Source organism: Pithys albifrons, chromosome 4, assembly GCF_047495875.1.
Source record: "Pithys albifrons albifrons isolate INPA30051 chromosome 4, PitAlb_v1, whole genome shotgun sequence".
NCBI classification, from domain to species: domain Eukaryota; kingdom Metazoa; phylum Chordata; class Aves; order Passeriformes; family Thamnophilidae; genus Pithys; species Pithys albifrons.
In genome coordinates, this window is record NC_092461.1 from 67,627,006 (window position 1) to 67,652,505 (window position 25,500).

At 38.7% G+C, this 25,500-nt stretch overlaps 1 pseudogene; it reads left to right on the forward strand.

Annotated features, from left to right (window-relative positions):
* The first annotated feature begins 2,494 nt into the window (after window positions 1-2,494).
* Window positions 2,495-25,500, forward strand: part of LOC139671432 (probable RNA polymerase II nuclear localization protein SLC7A6OS) — a 129,225-nt pseudogene continuing 106,219 nt past the window's right edge.

Here is a 25,500-nt window from a genome sequence, read left to right on the forward strand (position 1 = left end):
GTTTTTCCTGAAATATACTGTCAACTCTTGCTAATATTATTCATTTAATGTAGCAAAAATGAAGAGCAGGTCTTATAACAAGTTTATTTGCAGTCTTTAGTAAAGACAAAAATGTTCTCAGCAGGTTCCCCAAGATAGGAATCCTTGATGTGCAAACACTGTTGGTTAGGTGCATTTCCAGCCTCTGCCTCCTAACATGCTTAGAGGTGAGGAAGACAGGTCTCTGCTTATTTATGGTGCAAGCAGAGGTGATAATTTAATCCCCAAAACCAATGACTTTCACTTGTAAAATAATAAATAGCTATCTGGAGAGAGAAATGCTGTTTATAGGAATGAAATAGCTGGATATTAACATCAACATGGGTGTTTTTCCACAAGGGTAGCCAAGTGTAACCAAGTCACCCAGAAATCTTTAGCCTCAGTGATTTTCATTGCACTTGGTGGTCTCCTGACATTCTAACAATTTGAATGACAAATGGCACTTTTTCAAGTTTGTGTACCACAATAATCTGGCATTATGCCCAGCAGATTCCAACAAGAATAAACTGCAGAATAGGAAAGATGAACCTGGAGTTGTATTATATTTTCAGATAACAAGATACATGATTTCAGATATAAAATAGCTATTTTTTTTTAAACTCATGGAAAAGAAAATAGACTGTTGAGTTTCAAACACTTTATTTTTCATACAGACATAGATTTTCAGGGAACACACACTTCTTCCCTCTGCTCTGCAAACTCATAAAGTGGTACCAAAGAAGTGTTACTACCAAAATTGCACTACCTCAAGTTAACAGCCACAGCACATATTTCTCTGAACTGGTGATCATTTAACACTGGTTGAGAAGAGGTCAGAGCTGTGATGCCCTCTCTGACATGTTTGATGAGCATCTCCTCTACAGGTAAGAAGCTTTTGTATTTCTCAAATTAAAAAAAAAAAAAAAAAGTGAGAGAAGAGCTGTACATGTACCCATATGTGAGACTGGATCTGAGGGTGAGACTATCTCAGTCATTTGCCATTCAGGCCAAGTTATTGGCAGCTCTAGCAGAGTGGAGTTCGAGCTCAATGCACACACACATTGACAATTTTTGTATAGAGAAAAGGACTACAATGATAATTTGATATTTCATTGTTTTAGTTATTCAAATCATGCTTCTTAGCCCATCTTTTGCATTACCTTCCACCATAACATATTATAAATAAATCTGTTTGTAGAATACATTTGAGATATATATATTTCTCCTAGTTAAACACTAGTCAAATATGCTAGTTAGTTAACATTATTTTAACACTAGTTAAAGAATTAGTGTTCATTTTGGTGTTTCTCCACAACAACTAAAGTACAAGTTATTTTCAGCTTGGGATAACATTCACTTGAGTTCATGCTAAGAAAGACAATACATTTAAGTAGCAGCTGGTCATTAGAAGCTTATATATTTCATATTCAGTACACACATGAATCCTAATCCTAAATGAACAGTATTAATCACAATTTGATTATGCGGCTGCCCTATTAAATTAGAATTAGGGGCTAGATTTGACAATGAAACTAGTCTGAGTTTCACCATCTGAAAATCAGGCTTTACTTGTCCTTCTGGGTATTTTAAAAATGTTTAAATTTTAAAAGCAGCAATCACCTATGGATATTTAAAACACCTTTGACAGTTGTCACTTTTCCACTATTAATGACTATGCAGGGGTCTCCCTCACTTTTCTTTGTATTTAGTCATCATTCAGCAATTAATTATGGGAAAAATATTTTGTTGGTAGAGTAAAAATGAATGGTGTTAGTTTGTGACATGGAAAGGTCTTGAAGAGTCACATCTTGGCACTGTCTCATACAACATCCTTGTTTCCAAACTGGAGAGGTATGAATTTGACAGATAGACCTCTCAGTGGATAAGGAATTGGCTGAATGGTCACACTTACAGTGCTGTATTCAATAGCTCAAAATGCCTGTGGAGACTGGTGGTAAGTGGCGTGCCTCAGGGGTTTGTGCTGGGACTGGTGATGTTTAACATCTTTTTTGGTGGCCTGGACCATGGGATTGAGTGCACCTTCATCAAGTTTGCTGACAACACCAAGCTGTGTTGGGCAGTCAACATGCTGGTGGGCAGGGATACCATCCAAGATGACCTGCAGGAGCTTCAGAGGTGCGCCTGTGTGAACCTCATGAAGTTTAACAAGACAAAGTGCAAGGTGCAGCATCTGGGGCAAGGCAATCCCAGGCACAAATACAGGCTGGGCAGAGAATAGATTGAGAGCAGCCTTGTGGAGAAGGGTTTGGGGATGTTGTTTGACAAGAAACTCAGTATAAAACAGCAGTGTGCATTAACAGACCAGAAAGCCAGCCATGTCCTGGGCTGCATCAGAAGAAGTTTGGCCAGCAGGTCAAGGGAGGTGATTCTTCTCTTCTCTGCTCCACTCTTGTGAGATCCCATCTGTAGTCCAGCTCCGGGGTCCTCAACTTGAGAAGAATGTGGACCAGTTGGAATGGGTCCAGAGGAGGGCGAGGAAGATGATCAGAGGGCTGGAGCACCTCTGCTATGGCAACAGACTGGAAGAGATGGGGTTGTTGAACCTGATGAAGGGCAGACTCAGGAGAGACCTTCTAGTACTTCATGTGGACCTACAAGAAAGCTGGAGAAGGAATTTTGACAAGGGCAGGTAGTGACAGGTCAAGGTACAATGGCTTTATACAAAGAAAGTAGGTTTAGAATGGATATAAGGAAGAAATTTTTTTATAATGTGGGTAGTGAAGAAGTGGAACAAGTTACTAAGAGAGATTGTGGATGGCCCATCACTGTAAGTGTTCAAGGCCAGGTTGGATGGGGCTTTGAGCAACCTTGTCTAGTGGAAGATGTCACTGCTTATGGTGCAGGGGCTGGAACTGGATGATCTTGAAGGTCCCTTCCAATGCAAACCATTGTTTGATTCTATGATCTTTCATTGGAAACCTGAGATTTGCAAACATACAGGAGTCTACACAAGCTATTTCAAGACAAAGTTCAGATGCTGAATGTTGAAGTAGCAGAAGTGTGGGCATGTTTTCCACATACTGAAGGTCTGATTCTGTCATCAGACAAAATGCCCATTAATTTTACGGAAATTTTCCTGAAGTGAAATCTAAAGGACTAGATGGTGCCTCTGCATGCATATACCCACATGAACCCTCATTGTCTGTGGGGCATTTTTTGTGGCAAGTGTGGGGTTTTAGCTTTTTGGAGATATCCAGATAAAGAGATCCCTGTGGGAGTGGCAGATATCACCCAGGAACTCTGAGTCATCTCTGTCTTTCTGGAGTGGCAGCTAGAGATGAGACTGCACACCTTGGAGCATAACAGCTGGCCGTAAACATGACTTCAGTTAACAGAAGCCCATCCACATTTTCCACTGTTTATTCATATAAGCATTTTGAATGTATAAAAATATATAAAATAGTTAGACCTTAGCCATTTTCACTGTAAATTGCACCTTAAGAACCAGAGATATATTTCTGGCCATCTTCACATATTCAGCTGTCCTTTTCTAGCAGTCTTGCACAACTTCACCCAAAGTTTATTCCCACTTCCATCTGGAAACAGAATTGAAACTCAGAAAAACTGAGCTATGTGTGAAATGTTCTGCAGAATTGCAGTAATTCCTAGTATGAAATGAACCTTGCAGGTCAGGAAAAGAGTTCTCTTTCCCTTCACTGTACATCATTATTTTTATTACTGCTCCCCGCAGAGTTATACATTTCCTTCCGAAGGGTTAACTGAACCTCGAACTGGCTTTAAATCATCTCTATCTGTAATGAAGGGATGCTGTTGAATTTCTGTATGGAGGGGAATATCCTTCTTTCTCACAGATGGGGGGAACCAAACATAAATAGGGAGGGAAGTGGTACAGGTGTTATTACTCCAAGTTCTCTTTTTCCACGAATTATCCCAAGGATTCCCCTGATGCCAGGCACAGCAACTTTAAGACCACCTAGTGACTGGAGTAAGAAAGAAGAATATTAGTCAAAAGCAGCTGAAAACCTGTAGGTACTTGGGATCCTCTTAATACAAAATGAAGTGCATGGGCACAAAGCATTAAACTGTACAACTGGGGATCAATAATCCTCCACCTTAGGAGCACAAAGTAAATGGAGGCTGTAAGCAGGGCTACAGCATCATTCAGCAAACACTTGGCAGCCATTTCGATTTGAGGGCCAGGACGTGATACTTGGGAAGCATTCCAGCTCCACATGACTGCTTTTGTTTGTATGGCTTTGGCAGTATAGCTCGAGCAGTCTGCCCCTCTCATTCCTCAGTTTTGTTGCTACTGCTTTGGTGGGTTTGTTAAGGAACCCTGTTTACTGCTTCCAAGTGCCAGGTAATCTGCCTTCAGTGAACGTCAAAACTCTCTGACATTTCTGCTTTTGTCCTTTATATATGTGATCATATAGTTGCCTGTGTCTGCTCGCACTTATTTGTACTCTCATGCTTTGAACAAAAGGAATACATTAGACACATCTAACTTGGATTATTGTTTGAGCTCTTTACGGGGAATTGATTTTAGATAGTCAGGTCACTCTGAGGCAAAATTTTCCTTGTACTGACTACTTGGCAAATTTACTTGTTAGTTTGCATCTAACCAATGGACAGATCAAAAGGAAAAATGCAATCACATAAATGTATAAACTAATGAGAGACTTAGGATAACACTATCTTGAGGAAGAATAAGATTTACGAATAATATGACACTGCTACTTAAAAAAAACCCCATGAGCTGCTAAATACATTTTGAAACCGTATATGATCATGAGGTCAAGACACTGATATAATTGTTATCTCCTGTTCATGTGGTATAGGGTACTTCCATGACTTTTCACCTTTCACTCCAGTTTCATGGACAGTCTTCAGAAATATTTTAGGGAATATGGAAGAGGAGATGTGGCATGTGCAGAAAAGCAACTTTCTGATTTAAATAGCCATTTATAAGGTTGCCAAGGTTGAAGATCTCAGTTCTTTCAGTTTTGTGTTGTTAAGTGTTTTTGCAGAGCTTGGTGGGCATGCACTGCAACAGAGCAGTTTGCAGTGGATATAGACAAAATTTGTTTCACTGCAAGGAGAAACCTGCACTGGGACAGACTGCTAGCAAGGTTGTGCCATCCTCATCACTGGAGATCCAACTGAACAAAGCCCTGGGAGACCAGACCTGCCCTTAGAGCTGACCTTACATGGAGGATGGACTAGAGACTCTCTGAGTCCCTCCCAGCTTGAATGTCCCTCTCTCTACATCTGTGCCTCACCTAAAATATCCACTGTGCAGGCTGGAAGGGCACACCCATATGGGGAAAGCCCTTCCCAAATCTTCGTTCGCTAAGTCTGGCCATACACACACACACACACACACACACACACACACACACACACACACGCACACACACACACTCTCACACAATCATGAGATTCTTTGAGACTGTGAATTGCTTCTTTGCGGTAACACTTCAGGAGCAAGTCCTTTAGAAGGTTTTGTATAAGGTATTTGTAAGGACTTGGCGGAAAAGCACAGACCAAAAGCAGGCAGCTGGAACAAAGGAGTGGTTACAGGTGAGAAAATTCTCTGTTTGTGTGAGGCAAGCATTCTTCTCCCTTCTTCCCCTTCATGGTTATTCTTTTTTTTTTTTTTCCATAGTAGACCTCATTTAGGTCAGTTGGTTAGAACATGGTGCTAGTAAAGCCAGGATTGTGGGTTCAATCACTCCATGGGCTCTTCACTCAAGAGTTGGACTTGATGATGCTTATGAGTCCATTTCAACTCAGAATAATCTGCAACCATTCAAATTACAAAGGGCATTTGCCTGTAGAGAAGATCCATAACCATTAATTTAAAAATAGTAGTAAAAAAAGGTACTTTTCCTTCATATAAGTGTTCAAACACAGCAAAAGCATTTATGCAAGGAAAGAAGTGATGAAAAAACCCATCATTGCTCTAGTGTTATTTTTAAAGAGTATTTTGTAATGAATTACAACAACTATGATCCATGTGATGAGGGTGAACACAGTTGAAAGTATAAAGCCAAATACTACTCTTCCTTACAAAAGGATACCTGTGAATCTTAGCTACAGTTTCTGTCATTTGATGGGACAGAAAGTCTTATTTGGCTTTCCAATCTGTTTGTCCAAAGCCAAATCTGTGCTGTAAGATGCTCAGAGGCCCATTCCCAGACAGGACACTCATTCAAGAAGCTGCTTTTATTTTGCCTTCTTGCTTTATATTGTTTTGGGGTTTTCCCCCTCTTTGCTGTATATCACCCTTGGAATTTCTATTAAAATTTTTATTATTATTATCACTTGTTTCATCATCATCATGTTTGACTTAACTTGATTTTAAAAGACAATGCCCTACAGCCTATATAGCTGTGTCCATTGAAAGTAGGGGGATTTATCTCAAATGGTAGAGTGTTGACTCAGCATGTGAAAGGCTGTGGTATTGATGCCTGTGTCCTACATTTGGGTGGGATATTTCTACAGACTAAACCATTTTGGGCTGCTATGGGTACTATCTCTTGTGCAGTCTGATTGTGTTCTGTCTCTCTGATCTTGTGATCTGTGAATGTATTTTACATGAGTGCTTTAGGTTACTTCCTCTTGTGAAGGATTCTCCACATGCCTCAGTGCTGAAGCTTATTACTTTCCTGCTCCTTTGGTGTAAATCCATCATCATCTGAAGTGTAAGTTATATGTACCGTCTTCTGTAGTTGCAGAGAAAAGAGGAATTTAATTTCCCTGGACCAGTTTTTGCAGACACCCCCTCAGGGACATCACTACTGAGTAGTGCCAAATGTGTTCTGTGTCTAATACCTGAAGTGGAGATTTCCAGTCCATAAACTCTGAGCACAGAGAGAGTGCCAGTAGGAAAAAGGAAGGGTTTCTCAGTGTTCCTCCTGATTTAAATTACCAAAACCCCAGTTCTGCAAACAAAGGTGGGATTTGCAGGACTACTTTTGGATATAGAATTTATTATCTAACATATACTAGAAAGAAGGGGCACATGTTGAGAAATGAGCATCTACAGAAAGAAATCTGTGAATGCATAAATTGTTTGAAATCTCTAAACTTTATATGTGCAGTGTCCTTCTCTCTCCCACTGACTGAAATGGACACCTGAAAAGTATTAGCTGTTAGAATCAAACCCTCAGAAACCAGTAAATCCTAAAGGTGAAATAGTTTTTCTACTTTAAACTTAAATGTATTCACATCACTAATGAAGAATCACTATTTTGCTTCTAGTAATAGATTGGTTATCAGATCATCAGTGAAGCTGGTTATGCAGAAGATGCACTTCTTTGAGACTGCTGAACAGTAACTGTACATAATGTAGCTGAGGAAGTTGCCATATGGGGAGAAATCACTGGAAGCCTGGCACTGGGTGTGAAGTTCTGGTGTGATATGATAAATTACTTTGGGGAGAGAGATTCTTGCAAATAAAGGGTCAGAATTAATGATACAAATAGTAAAACTCTTGGCAGTCATTTAATTCCTATTTAGAGAATCTGTTTTATTAAAGGAGGATTAAGCTAGTGCAAAATCTTTACATAGCAGTTGACTTCTGATTAATTAAGGCATAGATTTTTTGTGATTATTAATAAAGTCATGTATATATATGCTCCATCTGTACTTAATACTAAAATTGTTTTACAGTGATAGGGTTGTAACTATATAGCACTTGGTGCTAAAATTATCAGTTTCAAATTTAATTGGAAACCAAACAGTTTACCTCCAGTATTTGTTGCACTTAAGTGACAATAAATATCTGGAACAATCTATGCTAAACAATAGTGTTGATTTAGGCTTGGTGTTGTTCTTAGCCCTGGCACCTTTCCATAACTCTTTGTAGCAAGAACAACCCATTACAAGGGCATAATGTTGATGTTTGTATCCTTGCCCCCAAGAAAGATTTTTCTGGAAAAATTGCATTTAATTACTTGAAATCACTAGTCTCTAGATTTATAAGCTACACATTCATATGTGGGAGATAAGAATATGATAATATGTCTGAAATTTCCTGACCTTTCATGGGGTCTTCTTCAGTGCTATGTATTTACCAATGTGGGACATCTTGACAAAGTCCAGGAACTGTAATAAGATCCAAACCTGTAGCAGAGAATAAAAATAATATTAAAGTAAACATCCCCACACTGAGATCCATGATGAAAACCTGCTTCTAAAGAAGATTATGTACAGTATAGACAAACTAAACTTCCAGAGATCCCACTGAGGTCAAGATTTCACTCTAGAATGATCCTCTGCCAAAGCAACAAATTTTTCAGCAATATTTTCTGCCATAGAAATTTATCAGTGATTTTCAAACGAGGACCCTAACAGAATTTTTTTCCTCTGTCATTCAATCTTTGTGTTTCTGCCTCTCTGTCTCCCTGTGATTTTTTCCCCTTTTGAATGGCTCCAAATACACAAATGAACATTTCCTACTAATACCCCAGAAGAATGCTTTAGATAGCAAATCAGAGAATGCAAATAACTGTATTTACGTGAAACTAGTTAAGAATATGCACTTCTGCAATATAACCTCCACTCCCCAAAAAACCTACATCACCTCTACATCCCCCAGACTTTTGGTTTTCTAGTTAGGAAAATAAGCATGTTGAGTAAAAAGAGTATTTTCTAAATGGCATTTCTTTAGAGAAAAGATATTGTAGTGCATTTATTGTAAATTTGGACTCCTGGATAACACTGAACAATTACAGATTCCTGGAGTTCAGAAGTCAAATTAATCTCTATTAACGTCTACCCTCTGGGATAAAATATTCACATTGCAGCTACAGTAATTCGAAACTTTTTCAGCAAGACCTAGAATCAGACTGAACTCAAATATTGGCTCATGTTTTCATACTTACCCATTACTTCAGCCAGGTTTCCCACAGTTTATAGAATTTTTAGTTAGCTTGGAGAAAGTTTTGAGCAAACCTGGGGTTAATTATGACTTCATGTAGAAACCATGATAAACACTGAGGTTTTGTAGAATTTAGATTCAAAACTAGGCAAGACTTGTGGGTTTTGGCTGAGCATCACTGAGTTTCAGTTTTGTGTCAACCCAAAACTGAAAACATAAAGTGCCTCTGGTAATAATTTAAAAAATCTAGGGCATTGAAACTGCACACAACTGACTTTAATACACTTCTATTTGCAGCTTGGCAAACTGTCTCATGACTTTCTATGAACACCTGGTGACAACTCTTCATGCCAACAGCATAAACTGCTGTGCTATTACCGTTTTGGTTTTTTAACTTGTGTCTTGAATGTTGCACAGGATCACATCGCATTTTGGGATTTCCTCATGAATACTTGGACCTGTAACACACCAGCACGGCATGTGTTGTTCTCTGTCCTTGACATATATCCCTTTTGGAAAAAGTATTAGATCTGTCAAGTTTCAGAGGTAAAACTTCCTTCCCTGCAAGGTTGGGCCCTTTGGCTTTCTGTAATAAATCTGATATTCTTTTCAGGAGAATTTTCCACACATAAAAATTGTTCTGGGTGAGAACAAACTGGACATACAGGATGCTGTGTGAATGCAAAGAGCTCATGTAGACCTACATGCCTAGAAAGTTCCCGCAGCATCTGGTGTTCTATAGCTCAGACAATCCTGGAGATGAGGGTCTTTGTATTCAATAGTTGTCAGAAGACTTTCCTTACATGAATTTCCCTAATCCCTTTTCTAGCTAATGTGAGCTTTTAGAATCCAAATCACACTAAGGAATTTCATAGTTTAACTGATCGTTGCATGAAAAATATTCATCTTGACTATTTTGACCTTGACTCCTACCAACTTTGTAAGACAACCATGAGTCCTAACATAGAAAGAGACTGTAAGTCATTATCCTCAGCTTTTTCAGCAGTTTTAATAGGTTTTGGTCATCTTCTCCCCATGTTGAAGAGAGGGATCTCACCATATCCTGACACTTTTGATCATCCTTTCCCACCTTCATGTCTCTAATCCTGCTATTTTCTTTTCTGAAAGAAGGGGTGAGTGAAGAGGACCACACAAGGTCCAAAACATGAGTGCACCATGGAGTTATACAGTAACTTACTGTTGTTTTCTAGTTACACCCTATTCCTCTCATTCCCACTATTCTTAGTGGTTTGCTTGGCTTTCAGTTGCTAGTGTTTTTAACAGAATTATCTACTTATTGTCCCAAATCTTATTTAAGCATGAAAACAGCAGTACTGGGGCTCTTACTTTCCTGTGTGTACCACTTAAACCTTAGCACAGTACTCTATTTCTCCAATGAACCAGTAATTTCTTTTCAGGCAAGATTTTAGAAAGAGCATTAGATGGAATGATAAGAAAAACATTCAATGCTGCGTAAATGAGTGCAAAAAGGAGCATGTAGCTCTCTGCCCTCACTTCTCGTTGTGCATCTCTAGGAAAATTAGCCTTCAGGATCAAGTTGTGGGGTGATGGCCCTTAATGAGTTGAGGGAAACGCTTCAGCCCTTCAGAGGGATGCTGATAAGTGATGGTGTTACCATAGAATGGAATGTTATTAAATTAACATGCCTTTCTTTGGCACACCCTTTGGCACCCTGCAGGCTGAAGGAGCCCACCCCTCAGGCATCTGTATCACCCCCCAGAACATTTTGACTATAGTCACATGGAACCACCTGAAGGAAAAAAAAAGTATAAAAAAGAAGTGAAGTTTAACTGCAACTTGGGGAGAAAAACTTTCACTTCTGGGAGGGCAACCCGCAAACTACCCTGTCTCCCACATTCCATCGACATTGCAGGGGTAAGCAACCAAATGCTTACTTTATTTTCCTATGCCTTACTAATTATAATTTGTTATAGCTCACTGGGTGTACACGTGTTAATGGGAAGCAGCTATATTTTTCCTGTTGCTTTTCTTTTGGGTTACATGTGGTGTTGAACTCTTGTGTTTCTGTTTAGTAACTTTCTGTTAGTTAAGTTTGTCATGGGAATGGCATACTGCTGGGGTGGCCTGTAAAATGTGTGTTATTTTGGGGTATTTTGTACAATCCTGCAGCTAAATGCTATCACTGACTAAGTAACCCATATAGTCATTGTTGTGTACCTGTATTAATAAATGTTATTTTGGGAGCTATCGTGAGGACAGTTCTTTTCTTGCTATTAAGTGTTGCCTCATATACAGAGGTTAGGAAACCTTCCAATCTGTGTGCTAGCCGTGTTGTTAGGCAGTGTTGGTTTCTTAAGGTTCTAATTTTCTAGAGGCACTTATTTAGCTGATGAGTTCTCCCTGGCTTTAAGTGAGGCTCTCATAGGGAGTCAAAAATTTTTCCAGCCTGTGTTCTTTCCTGGTTTTGATAGGCAGTGCTGGGCTGATAAAGTTTTGATTATCCTGATGGTGCTTATAGCTATTAACTTTATATTAATACAGTTAAGACTAGAAATCTTTGCATTTCTTTCTCCCTCCTCCCTTTCTTGTGACAATAGTGACTACAAAATTGTAGCCCCGGGCAACAGATGCCTTTCACCCAGCCCCTAAAAGGGCACTGCCTATGTACATTCCACATTATGTAATAGGACAGACTAAGGTGAGATGTTATTCTGTTTACAAAAGTCAATGTAAGTATAAGACAGGAGTCTTTTAAGATACCATAGAAAATACCTACAAAGTTCCTCCTATGGCCAGGAATGTCATCAGCAGTACAGCACAGCAAATCCTAACTGTGAAAGAAACCCTAAATCAGGGAAACATCCACTCAGTTTAAGGCTGTGTATCAATATTACAGGCATAAGTATAAGCATGAAAGTTGGAGTATCTGTTAAAAAGGTGCAAAAATGGAAGAGGCATTCAGATGACTTTCAGCTATCTAGTGATTTCTTGCGTTCCATCAGTATTATTTTTTTATAGCAATTGATAGACTTGTTTTGCAGTACTTTGTCATCTGATGTTATAGTAAAGTTTCCTATTGTTTAAATTTTATTAAAGTGTTTCACTTTTTTCAAATCCAAAGATGATCATGTTATGGAGTGCTCTCTAATTTTTTACTGAGCCATTACACTCTCACACTATCTGTGCCACCTAGAAATTAAGTGACCAGAGCCACAAAAATGAATCAAGGGACTGTTGTATCAGGGTAGTGATATGCATTCTGTGACTGCAGGACTGAAAGCTGAGATAAAATGAGTCTGATCCACAAAAGCACAAAACATATCAGTGAATGACCAAATAAAAGCAGGCAACATGGTATATGTGGAAGGTGTCCCTGCCCATGGCAGGGCATTGGAACTAGATGATCTTTAAGGTCATTTCCTACAAAAAACCTTTTATGATTTTATGATTCTATGCTTAGTTGTTAACAGAAGTTGACCAAAAGCTCCTTATTTTAAGAGTAGTATTTCAAAACACACCTTTAAAAATAAATCTAAGGACAACAAGTCAAAACTATGATATATTGTGCTTTCCATATTATTAAAATAGCTTGACTGCTTTAATAGCAGTTCTCCTCACTTTCTTTTTTCCCTTTTTTTTTCTTTTAATGAGTTTGCTTGCCTGAGTAAAAATGTGAACAAAATTGTCAAGTGATATTCATGATAATTTCAATCCAAAATCTTCTTTGTTACTTTCCCACCATCTAAAGAACATAAGGAACACCAGAGAGATCATCTGATCTTTATAAGAAAAATATCCCAGAGAGATTATAGAGGACAGAGAAAGGGGCCAAGTGAAAATCTGTGCATCTGCCATCCATCAGAAACAAATGTGTTGCAGGTGGCTGTAATATATGGTTATGTATGCGTCTAGAGAAATAATCTTGCCTCATAAACTCCTAAACTGAAAAAAATCCCTAAGATATAGAATCATTTGATACTGGTATATGCATTTTTTACTGTCTAGAACTCATTGTAAATCATCTTGCTGCATGCACTGAGAAATGAATGGTGTTCAAGGTGAGAACTCAGAGACATTAATTTGATGCTGTATCTAAAATATTGTACCTTCATTGCCATTAAGTGATCTATAAAGGATTGAGTAGTTCAACCAAATAACCTTGGTTAACTATCACAAATTATCCTTCATTCTCTCATCTTACAGCTGAGAAATAAAGCTGATTATTTTGCTTAAGTTCTTTAGGTTGCAAGAACTGTGCAGATCCTGTGCAAAAGGCCATTCAATGGGATTCAGCTAACTACTTCCATGCTTATCAGAAAGCCACAACAAATGAAAGGACTTTTATTTGGTCTCAACTGAAAGATGCTGGGAAGATGTGGAGACAGATAGCCACCAGCTCCTCACTCTACAAAAGGAAGTTTATGGTCTGTTAGTCCATTAGCAGCCATAAAGCCCACAAGCTTGGCTGGATGTCTGCTCTCGTGGAGAGGGGACCTAGTGCTGCTGATATTCCATTTTGGCACCTTCCACCACTCACATTCTTTCCTTTTCAGCAAACAAAATGGACAACATATCTCTAGTCTTACAATCCCAACATCCAGGAGGCTTTGGAGTACAGCCTTCATCTCCACTCTCTGCATTTCCATGGGAGGGAGTAAAAATTACATGTGTATGGGTAAACTGTGTTGGAATGGCAGTGCTTATTTATTACAGGTAGGCAATTCTTGGTATGCATCAAGAATTTAAAAGGCCAAGGTATGAGACAATGTTCAAATCACAGGATCATAGAAAGGTTTGGGTTGGAACAGACCTTAAAGATCAACAAGTTCCATCCCCCTCCTACGGGTAGGGACATCTTTCACTAGACCAGGTTGCCCCATCCAGCCTGGCATGGAACGCTTCCATTGATGGGATATTCACAACCTCTCTGGGTAACCTATTCTAGTGCTTCACCACCCTCACAGTAAAGAATTGTTTCCTAATATCTGAGGTAAACATAATCTCAGTTTGAAGCCATTGTCCCTTGTCCTGTCATTACAAGCTCTTGCAAATAGTATCTCTTCCAATAGGGAAAAAAACAAAGGAATAATGGAGAAGAGATAATGCATGACACACAAAATGATAGTAGGTAGGGAGGAAAAGGATAATATATTTATTCACATGTATTTATGAATGCTAAGATGAAGAAAGTATTAGAAGAACAGTAACATTTACAAGATCTGGATGAGGACTTATAGGAATAGGAAATGAGATGCTTAAAAGGACTTTTGCAATTGCATCACATGGTAGATTGAGCAACAACAGTTAAAGCTAGCAAAAGGACAAGATGATTTATATCCTGTAGTCCAAGAGAAGGCAGTGAAACTAATAGCAAGTTTTAGGCAAATGTTTTTGATACTCAGTAAGGACAAAAATAGTGGTGTTAGAGGACAAATACCTCATGTTGCTCTGGGTTCTAGCAAATAAACCACTGGACTTTGAGCCTAGCTCACTGTGGTAAACAGCAAGAAAAAATATATTAAAGACCTTATGCAGCATATCTAATATTGATAAACAATATTTGACAAGGTCTCAAGGAAGAACATCCATTTGAGAAAAATGTGACAGCAGCTTTAACAAAAAATGCCTAACCACTATCTAAACAGGCAACAGAACAAGTACAAGCCAAGGCACAGAAGAATTAACTCTCCTGGAGGTTGATGCTGAACTGAGGATGCCAGGGGCCTCTGATGAATTCCACCCCTTTTCAAAGCAGGGCAAACTTGGAAGATAGAGAAAGTTCCTTGGGGTTGTCTCCAGTTATGGTTTGAGTACTTCTGTTGACCTCACAGCGTCTATATGCAATTGTTCCAGTGTTTGACCTTTTTCTCTGAGAAATGACTGTAATTAGGAGAACACACAGTTTCCTGAGGCTGGTTTCAAAGCCATTTGACTGTGAGGAAATTGAGAAGAGCTTAAGTCTGAAGGCTATGGGCAGAAGGGATTGCCCAATATAAAGACATCATCTTTTGTTCTTTAACAGTTTCCTGCCATTACATAGAAGACATTTGCAATATTTTAGAAATTATTTTGGGTATGGATTAAAGGGGTGTCTTCCTCTAGTGCTTAATGGAAATAACTTGCTTTTCACCATTGCATTTACTTCTTACTCTTATCCTTCCAGCAGAAAATCACATACCCACACAAAGTGAGAGGTTTTTGACTGTCCTGCAGCACTGTCATACCTGGAAAATGAATTGCCACTCACGCAAAAGTCCTAATGAAGAGGCAGAACCACATTCAGCAACAGGTTCAATGGGAAGCAGAACTATGTGAAAACACTTGGCTCCATTTTACAATTGACATTAAGTTGTCCATTTTGGCAAAATTGAATTCAGGAGAAAACCAGATCATGCATGGAAAGGAATATTTCATGGTAATAAAAAAGAACCTGCCTGGTAAGAAAGCAATTTTGTACTGGGGACTGGTAATTCAAAACTGCAAACCTCAGCAAATCTGGTGGAATACAGTTTTAATTTCCATAAAGGGGAAAGCAGAAAAGAAATACACAAAGACCTGTTGCACCCTAGGTCAGCAATTTTTGGGAGCTGGGAGGATGCTAACTTCATACCCTACATGCCTCCATCAAACATAATCCACAGCAAACCTACTGCATCCCTTACTGAGGTTTTAGCTGTGTTTTTGCAGAAGCAACAGCTTCCCAATCTGCCAGCCCTGCTGCTGTCTCATTCTATCTCCAGGTACTCATGGAATTAGTTTAAAAAATCAAAATAACATACCCTGGTCTGCTTTGTGAAGAAGGTATTGTAGGCCCACAAAACATAGGACCTGGCCTTTACTACACAGCAATTTACACAGCTGATTCCACCACAACTGGCAAAAAAAATTTCACTTCTCTTTCCCTTGCCTTTTTTTGATACCACACAGCTTCTCTGTTTGCCTAAAGTAAGCAAAATAAGGCCCCAGATCACGCAAGGAAACAAGTCTTTACTGTAATAGATAATATCCTGGGTATAAAATCAGTCAAATGAACAAAGAACAAGGCATACTTTTACTTCAGTAAAAAAATAACAATTATTCTTGTGTTTCTCAGCCACACATTTCTATTCCTTTTTTATTTTCTCTTTTTTTTAATTGTACTTCCATGTGAGTGGTTATTGCTTTGCCAATGATGTCTAGTCCTGCCTGATAACATCAAGCTATGTCAAACAATGTAGTATTGTCTACAGTCTCTGCTATTATAGTAAGTTAACAGTTGCTGTAAACAGAATGGCTCTTCATAAAGAACACGAACCAAAGATACATTTTGAATTAAGCACAAAGCAAACATTCCAGCTGGCAAACATTGCAGGAGTAGTTTGTTCTCTTAAAAAGATTGCATTGGGTTTGCACTGCCAATAAGTCACTGTTTCAGTCTCAGCAAGAGGGTTATTTATACACTTTGAATGAGTACTGCTTTCTCTAGGGCTTCTCTTAAACTCCACAAAAGTAATCCATTAAAAATCATACCAAAAATACAAGGTTTTGACCTAATGTTTGAGATTCACTTCTCTCTGGTGGGTGCCACTAAAGCTCATTTTAAATAGATCTTGAGGACAGAAGGGGGATATTAGGTCACACAATCAGATCTCTTTTATATCCTAGTCTATAAAATTTATTCCAGCTACTTCTGTATGGAGTCCAATGGCTGACATTTGGCTAAAGTGTGTGCATGAAAGGTTTGCAGCCTTGAATCTACCACTTTTCTCTGTAGCTGGTTCCAGCAGAAATCAACCTCAGCACTAAACATTTGTGTTATACTTCTATTTGATTTTCTTTGGCTTTGATTTCCATGGTTAGGTTCCCATTGTGCTTTTCTCTGATACTTTAAAGAGTCCTTTATTAACAGTTACTTCTTTACCATCCAAGAACCCTGAACCATCTGAATACAGGGGATTTTTGGTAGTTCTACATAAAACCTGGACTGGGAAAACAGAGACGGCTTTGGCTGGAATCCAACTATACTGTATTTGAATTGTTTTTTACCACAAAAAAAGCCCACAAAAGTTATTTCAGTTTAAATAGGAATATTTTGCTGTTCAATTTTGCTGTTTCAAGTTGAAACAACTTTCAGCTTTAGCAAAATGTGTTCATCCAAAAAAAACCCCAAAAACCAAATCACCTCCAAAACACAAAACGAAGTTCAGTAAAATGCATGTTAATTTTTTTTTTTGCATTATCCAGTCTACATTTTTTGTTAGCATGGTTCTAGATTAAATAAACTTTTCTTAATCAGTACTTATATATGATAAGCACTTCAATATTTAGCACTTTTTAATATTATGGGAACTTCCCCAAAGTGTATCTTTTACAAAGACCCTGTCATTATTGTTAACTGAATATATTTGATGGGAATCATAAAATAATCGTTTGTGAGAGGCACATTAGCTGTTCTTACCATTTCACCAGAAGACTTTTCAGTGGATCATGAAGGGTTTCATGAGAGTGTTATCCTATGTTTGTTCAATGAGGATTTTTAAAAGTGAACTAATATGCCTTCAATACAAAAAAAGTTGATCTTACAAAATACTTGTGCATCTGAATGTGTAAGAATGTCTTTCCTCTCTGTATAGTCCTCTCACACAGTATCTATTCAACAGTAACCAGAAAGAAAAACAGAAGATGAAATTTGGCTATTATTTAACTCTAGAAAATAGCTCTCTGTGATTTACAGGCAAGACCATCATTAAATAAATATCTACATTCCAGAAGATCTCAATTTTCCTTGCTTCTTGTTTGATTTTCATACATGTTGCACAAACCCTTCTGAATGTTCATCTTTGGCTTCCCATCCTTGCTTTCACTTAGAAGGATAAATCTATCTTACATAATGGGAGTATTATAGGGGAAAATAGGCACTAAAATGCTATTGATGGCATCCATGTAATTTTGATGGAAATATAAAAAGCAATTGCCATCTTTTCTCTGTCCATTACACCAACTATGGTATTTTCATCTCCACTGATATGTTAGTATGCCTTGCTATTGGTGTTACATCCAGCATTATCATCCCTCTATTTTATTTGATGGTGATATATAACTAGTGAAGTTTTTGTTTTAGCCAGCATAAGCACATTGCAATCAATATAGTCTTATGAATTCTGTGATCAAAATAATTTTACTACTGAACTTAATTGGCAATTAGCAAAATTAGCATGATCGCTAGTCAGTAGGGATCCTCATACACTCTACAAGTACTTGCTTTAGGATCAGTTAAAAAGTAGGGAAGCTGCCAAGGGCTTTCTGACTAGCAAGTCTTTGAAGGCTTATGAAACTTCTCAGAGTTCTCATTTTTCAAGAAAAAAAAGGGCAGTTTTGGAAAGTTTAAAAAGACTGAAGGCTTTATGGAGCTTTGCGATAAATTTTAGGGAGAGTGATTTCCTATTGGATAAAGAAAAATCACACAGATAATTTTACAGGTAACCTTCCTAGGCCAGGTAAAAACCTTCCCTGTGCTGTCTTCAGCTTTGTCATTCTTTGTCATCCTCAGCTGGCAAGTTCCCTTGTGCCTCATTAGAAATCAACTCACCAGACTTTCCTGCCCGTGCTTCTTAGCAAAGGCAGGCTTCCCCATCTGAGAGTGACATTAAGTAAGCCTGTTTGACCTGATCTGAGAATATTTTCAATGGTGATGATACCGAAGGGGTTTCTGACTTTTGATTTTTTTGATTTTCACATTTTGTAGATTTTAGGAACACAGTAGTTGTAGCAAAGTAGATTTTCAGTAGGTTAATATTTCTAGCAGCCTAAGTTCATTGTTTGTGTATCCTAACCCCTAGCACTTATCAGTAGCTCAAGTTCTTTTAGTTATTTAGACTCTCTTCAAGGTAGAATGCTGACGACTATCAGAAGGCCTGAAGAACAAAACATAAACACGAGGCAGAGTGACCCAGAAGTCAGAACTGGAAGAACTCCAAGAGCCCTTTGTGTGCTGAAGAAGAGGAGTGACAATGAAGACAGAGGGTCTCACCGACTTCAGCCTCAATTCCTGGGGGGTGGAACAGGGGCAGGACCAGGGCAGGACCAGGGCTGGACCAAGAGATCTGTAAAGTAATGACTGGATTAATCATATTATAAAAGCCATGGAAACTAGAGCCTGGGGGGCACGTGCATGTCATCATGTATTCCCGTGGGGCTTCAGCCTGATATTAAAGGACCTTTACTTTTTATCTTATTCCATACTAACATGGCTCAGAGTCCTGCTTTGTCGGGGGTCTCTCACGGTATCAGTGAAGACAATCTTAATAGTGATGTTACCTCAGATACTTTAATCACAGTCTTTTGCATATAATCTGCTTTCTGTATGAAAATAAAGTTGTGGATTAACTGAAAATGCTGCATCAAGAAGGGAAATAGGTATGTCTATGAAAGAAAATAGTTTAAAATTTAGGTACGTGATTATTTGTAAGCCTCTTGCTGTTAGATGCATCTACAGCATCTAATATTACAGTTTATGAGCTTAATCTGATGAATAAGGAAAAAAGATACCAGTGAAACAGAATTCCCAAAACTCAGATGTACATTTTGGCTTTGATTAGAAGGTTATATCAGCTGTTTGCTTTTTTTCAACCTTATGAAGCACCTGAATACAATCTAACTTCTACCAGCCCTTGAATTATTAAAAGTTTTTCTTATAGTCTCATGAACTGGATGCAGGAATCTCTAAAACTCGAAAATTCCAAGACCTCACAGCTGCCAAGGAGAGCTTGAAAAGATGAAATAGCTGAATGAAAAGATTTCAGCAACAAGAAAGGAAATCAGAACAAATTTACCTCCATCCCACCCCAAATAATCTTGTTGAGAGAACTGTAGTAGTTTGCTCAGCTTTTCTGAATTCTGGATGGCAGCGATACAGTACGGCACTAGGAAATGCCTCTCTGCCATTGCAACTGCCATAAGGCAAGCAAGTGAGCAGGCAAGATAACTTTTCTTCTTTCTCTCACTTGGACTGAAACAGAAATCTGTTTGGCAAATTGAAGTCTCACTGAAACAGAGACACTGAAAATATAGAGGAAATCCACTCTCAGACTAGTTCTGCCACTGCAGAGTTTTCACTTTGTACATAAGATTTTATATGAAGTGTTTTTACCTTATAAATAGACAGGGAGAGACACAAGGGAGACACAAGAACAGTTTAGTTATTCCTAAATAGTTCTTCTTCCTCTTCTTTGTTTTCCTTATGTACTCTCCCGACAGCAGGCTGTCAGTAACACTCAAGCTTTTCTCTGCGGTCAGATATGCTATGCAGCACCACAATGCATGAAGGCTTTTGAAGTAGTGCCTGAATCAAGCGATGACCCAAGACTAAGTCGTTCAAGTCTAACCTCCCTTCCTTGCAAGGTGCTAGTCCTTCTGGACAAATTGCTTTCATAGTCTAAAAATAATTTCTTCAATTAGAGCTAATTTTCTCTCTACTAAAGTCTTTTTAGACTATCACACATGATCCATTATGGCCTGTTAAGTATGATGGCAAATCTAGCAAAGTCATTATCCACACAGCAGTGGAAGCTGCAGGAAAGGGCATTGCAAAGGAGTCTCCAGTGACACCAAGCTTGGTGTGCCAGTAGGAGTTCCAGTAGGATGGGGGTAATTCCCCCTGGAGTAGGTCACGAGTCTGTGTACCTTTCAGATCTGAGAAAATACAGCTCCTTCTTTTCCCCTGTTATTAACTAGTAAGAAATTGTTTTACTGCAAATAAATGCACCCAGTGAAACTATTTACATAGCAGCAGCTGATAATTTACTAGAACAGATTCCTTGAAAAAGACAGAAAAAATCAATAGGAATATCTCCGGTGTATTGATTAGCAGATGGGTATTCATATTACCAGAGATACAAAGTAATTCAAGCAAAGAACTGAGAATTGAAATGGATTGATACCATTAGATAAGCACTATGCAAAAAGCAGAATGAATTCTGAGCTCTTTAAAGGAAGCAGCTAAGCATGTTCTAGTTTCAAAGTAGAAATAAATGGGAATGAAAAAAAAAATCACTAAGTCTGTTTAAAATTTTTTCAGGTTCCTGGTGCAGAATTACCAAAGGGACAACAAGACACAGAGTGGTGGCCTCAGGACAGAATTGTCTCATGCTGTCTTTAGCCAGTGTCAGATCACCCCAAACACACTGGGGCTGGTGGCATTGAAGAGTGCATGGCCCTTGCAAGGGTCCCCTGAGCAGGTGATGGTCTGACAAGCCAGTGCAGAGGAAGATGGGAAGTGCAAACACCAGGTAGCTGGCTGAACCTGAGTGTGGTCCATGCTGCAAATGCTGCATGCTGTGCTCCTGTGGTGAGAAACTTTGCTTCCTCTGGTGAAGGAATCCATAAACCTCAACTTTAAAAGGGAAACACTCTGAAACCCCTCTCTGGAGGTTACTCTGTAGAAATATGACAACCTAATAAACAGAGCTCTGATGAAATATGGTCTACATCTGTAGTCATGTTATAGCTGACCAAATGTGCAGCCTGGAGTTTGTATTTGCTAGAGCTAAGCTAATAACAGGCCTGAGAACTCCCTGCAGTTGTTTGCTTTGATTTGAAGAACATTTGTTACACCACATTATAATCAAAAATTGAGTATATCCACTGGTAAAAATCACGAGTTACAAAAACAAATCTTCTGCCAATGTTGCTTTATATTAAAAAAGGGGAAAAATAACAGATTTTTTATGAGATAGTGAGGGAGAATTTTTTGGCTGACACATCCTATGACCTGTGCTAAGACTCAGTAAAAAAAAAAAAAAATTAGGCAATAATCTACAATATGCTTATGCTTATCATGTTGTTATCCATGATTCAGATTGCCAGACCCTACAATTTTGTAGCAGGGTAACTGATTTTAAATCAACATGTTTTTTACCTGAATATGATTCATATGATTGAAATTCATCACAATGAGTTCCTGTTTCTGAAATGATGCTTTGAGGACAGTACCTCACATCTGCAGAGCTTGTACTACAGCACACAGCTATGATCTGATCACAGAGAAATTATCGCCTTTAAATGTGGCTACATATGACTAACCAGAAACAATACTGACATTTAATTTCATGGGTATGATTGCAACTGTGCTTGAGCACATTATCCTCTAGCAGTTAAATAATATAATGCCAGATTAAAAGGAATTAGTCACAGAAGTTTACAAGTGATGGCAAAAAATATATTGCATGACAAATTGCAAAAAAAGAAGATAATGCAGCAATATACTGAGTATCTGAGATGTTTGTTGATGTGGATGGATATGACATGCAAATAAGAGAGCATAAGTCAGCATTAAACCTGTGTATTAAGTGGCATCTGAAATTTGGTGGGACAAGTGACAGCAAAAGAGGCATCAACTTCTTTTTTCAGAATTGACACAGGACATCTCAAACAACTTACCAAGAATGTATGTACTGCTTCTAGAAATTAAGTAAAAGTAGTATTGTATGAGGTAAAGAAGAAGAGAGTCTATTCCAAAGTGTAGGTTGATCAGAGGATCAAGGTATGAGCACCAGGCAATTGCAGTGGCTGGGAGAGGCAGTGCTGGAGAACTGGGCAACAGGCGGTTTCATATCCTACATATCCATCTGTACGAAAAGCAACACTGACCCACTGGCAATGCGTTCATCCCCTTTTGTTTTAGAAAGGATTTGGAAGTTGATAACAGTGCAGGCAAATTTTAAATTCCATTATGACTAGAGAAGAGGAGCTGCTTGCAAATCTGATGTTGAAATATAGGTAGAAGAGGCCAAACAGGAATTAATTAGTATGAGAAAGAAAAGCATGAAAATAGCAGAATAAATATCTGAGAGTTCAACAAAGTTAGTCATGGCATCTGAAGTGCCATTGATTAGCCATCCTTATCCTTTGTGTTTAAAAGGAGCAAACAAATAATAAATATAAAATTTTAAGGCTCAACTGTTACATTAAATTGCAAGGATAATTCTTCCCCTGAGGAAAAAAACTCACATGGTAAATGTCAAAAGCAAGAGGGGAAAGAAAGGTACACAATAAAGGGTGTCTGTAAGGAAAATAACAGATTAAAAAAAATATCCTGAACAAACCAAAAAACTTGAAGAGTTTCAGTTTGCTTTTCTTTTGTTTTTCCCTTTTAAAAATTCAATCTACTAGAACCAACAAGGCAACAAGAAAGGGTTCAGGAGAAACAGCAAACAGAAATGGAAGACTGAGAAAGAACCTCAGAGAAAATCTGTTACTACACAAAAAAGCTCAGAAGTCAGAAGGTAAAGTGAAAACTGAAGAATTGGGTGCCTGCTTTCTTTCAGGCTGCAGAAAGGAGATTAGTCTCACCAGACACTGAAACATAGTAAATAGGTAATGGGGCAACATAGACCAGAGCAGGGTAAAGAATAAATTAGTGTTTAGACCTTACAGATGTATTTGAGTCAGCAGTGCCTGACGAAATCCATGTCAGAGTACTTGAGGAACAAAGCAGCTGACAAAGATCTGAGATTCCAGACAGAGCAGGGGAGGCATGGGAGGACAGTCTGAAAAAACAGAAAGGAAAAGGACAGGAATTAGAGAGCAGTCAGTCTAATGTTGTTACCCAAGTGAATGTTATCAAAACCCAATGCTTCTACAGACACCTTTGAGTAAAAAGGCACAAATATGAAGTTACGTACAGTTCACTTCAAACTGAAGAGAATCTCACACTGAGAGCTGCAGGAGTTCTCCACTGCTTAACAGTTTCTGTTTTCTTTTTAAGAACTTGCTACTCCAACAGAGAATGTATATCTGAACTTCCGAAGAAAAATCAAGCTTGGGATCCAAATTCAGCTCATTCTTGATGAATCCAGGGATGAGTGGTCTGGAATAATTCAGAATAAATTGGATGAAGGTAGGTGCAACAAGCTATACTGCTTGAAGAGAAATCAAATGCACAAAATGTGGAATAAGAGACTGGGAACCACGTAGCAGGAAAACAACAACCATAAAAAGCCCACAAAAAAAAAAAAAAAGAAAGAAAAACCTGTGGGACCTGGAGGATCTCGGAATATATCCCAGAATGGAGAGGAATTCCAATCAAATCAAGATCTTGTTAACTCCTTGCTAACATTTTAATCATGTAGCATATATGTAAAAAGGAGATTGAAAGTGTTGGTCAAGACAGCATAACTATGAAGAAATAGAAGTTTCCATGCAGCATGGACATGGAGAAATGGTACAGAGCTTTACTCAATAGATCCCTGAAGGACATCTGGAAGCACATCTCAGTTTGGTGTAGCAGCTCCTTCAGTCACTATTCAATCAGTTCTGTAAGTACAGGTAGTCTCTTCCATGACAGATCAAGAAGGTGAAATTAAGCCATTGCATTGGAAACATTTTCTGAAAGAGGTAAAGTGCATAAACTAATGGTTTCAGGTAGTAAGCAGGCTGGATCCTGCAGCATGGGAACGGTCTCACAGTCTGCTGTGGCACTATACTACATATCCACATAGTCAGACTTGGTGTCCAATAAGAGGTCTGAATAGGAGATGCTGGAAATATATTATGTTAGTACCTAGGATGAGGCCTACTTTAGGATGAAAATCTCAGTCCCCTAATTGAGTACACATTACCTTGGATTCTGTATAAGTGCATATGCAGGAGAAACAAAACGTAAACACTGTAGTGTGAGAGGTATTAGCAGACATGTCACTTGCAGGACACAAAAACAACTGTTCTGCTTTGCTGCATGCCTGGGGAATCTGAGATGATCTGTAGGATCCCCTTCAGGTTGTACTCTCTGAAAGTACATAGTGAAACAGAGAATAAAGAGGAGAGAAACAAGTATGAAAAGGAGATTGGAGGGATAAAATTTTGAGGAAAATAAAGGTCTTTGGAAAAGAAGTTACAAGATTTTTTTCTATGTGTAAAATGCTTTAAAAAAAGAAAATGGAGATCAGTTGTTCCGGGGGTAGGCAATAAAAGATAAAGCATTATTTTGCGGCAAAGTTGGTTGAGAATGATGTTAGAGTAAGGTCACCAAAACCATAGGACAACATCTCATGACAGTTACCTGAAGGGCAAATGATACAGGGAACCTTGCTCTCATTAAGGAGCTTCCTTCTCCCACTTTGCAGACTCTTGCTCAGATTGATGCCTACACACAGTGTTGGCTGAAGGGCTCCAGATATTTGTCTGTCCACTCAGCCTGTGTGTCAGGTGGATCAGGGTGTAGAGGGGGAGGAACAGGGCTGCAGCATGCAGGGCTTTCTCACTAACTGAGGGGGAGGGAGCAGAAGAGAGTACAGCTTGGTGGCAAGACAGTCATCACTGATACAGGTGACTGATTTGCTTCTTTCTCAGGAGGTCGCAGAATCTCTGTCATTTATTCTGTTCCCTTCTCTCCATATTTTTCCTAAATCCCATTTCTACCTCCTCCATTTTTTCTTGTCTGTCTGTCTTTCACGTTCCCTTTTCTCTAATGAGACCCCACAGTTCCAAGTCACATTTTGATTGTCTAATTATTGAGGGTTTTCTCTCCTGTGGCTCTGTTCTATAGCTGGGCTCTGCACTCATTTTCACCGCAGAGCTCTTCTGCCAAGGAAAATATGGACTTCTCTGAATTGTTCACACTAGGAAGGACCAGTCTAAGGAGAAGCACGATGTGGAAA